Genomic DNA, 993 nt, shown 5'->3' on the forward strand with positions numbered 1-993 from the left:
AAAACGGTCTCCAGAGCTGCATCAAACGAAGGGAGAAATGCATAACTCTGGGTGGTTCCTATTTAGAGAAATACTAATAACTGCGAAGTTTCGTTGCTCTACTATTATGGGAAGTGGTTCAGAGGCATTACTTATTGCACGCGCCTCGTACACCTCCTCTGAGTGTACACATTAATTTTCTTCCTCCTGGATTCAAATGCGCTCAGTCGGTCAACTAACCAGCTAGTAAGGAAGTGGCATTTAAGCTGCGTGAACCACCCTTTTCCAAAGTAGGAAGTGTCACGTGGATGTTGAATTCACAAGCGGTCCCCTATCATTTTACGCATTGTCAAATTTCACCGTAGAAGAAGAATTCTCCCAGTCTGAAACACGTTGTTTCAACAACTGCCATTTCTTGGGCGAACTCTTCTTATGTATCGCCCAAAGTAGTCTATTAAACTTACATCGTTTTTATGTAACAATATAAAAAAAAAAAATTGAAACTAAACTTCATCATGCATTATTTAAAACATTTAATTTAAATGAACATACCATTACATCCGTTACCTTTTGAGGTTTTAGAGACTATTCGTCTTTTCTATACCGAAATAGTTCAGATTTTTGTATACGATTTAATAATAGTTTTAAACTATCATATATCTCTTAATAATATACGGCATAATCACGTTGACACACCGGTTTCCGTCAGATAATCGAAGTTAAGCAACGTTGAGCCTGGTCATTACTAATATGGGTGACCAATTTGGGAAGTCCAGGTGCTGTATGTAGGAGGACGTCGACACCTCCCTGCAAAAAGTTGCAAAAACCTAACGTCGTCATCTCCCCTGACGGGGATATACATGCGACTTGGGACCGATTGTGAATTTCATACTCCCATCAAACTTCCTCCTTCGGAAGAAGCCGGTTAAACCCTGAATATGGTTGGTGCTGACTGCACTGCACCCACTGATATCTCTAATACTTTTCTAATCATTTTCTTCAGATTTTGCTGCC

The 993-nt window shown here is 39.7% G+C and overlaps 1 pseudogene; it reads left to right on the forward strand.

The window, feature by feature from the left end:
- Positions 1-648: 648 nt before the first annotated feature.
- On the forward strand, positions 649-767 carry LOC145286587 (5S ribosomal RNA; annotated as a pseudogene).
- Positions 768-993: the final 226 nt, after the last annotated feature.

This window comes from Euprymna scolopes, chromosome 10 (genome assembly GCF_053919585.1).
Source record: "Euprymna scolopes isolate OS-2025 chromosome 10, ASM5391958v1, whole genome shotgun sequence".
In the NCBI taxonomy this organism is placed as follows: domain Eukaryota; kingdom Metazoa; phylum Mollusca; class Cephalopoda; order Sepiida; family Sepiolidae; genus Euprymna; species Euprymna scolopes.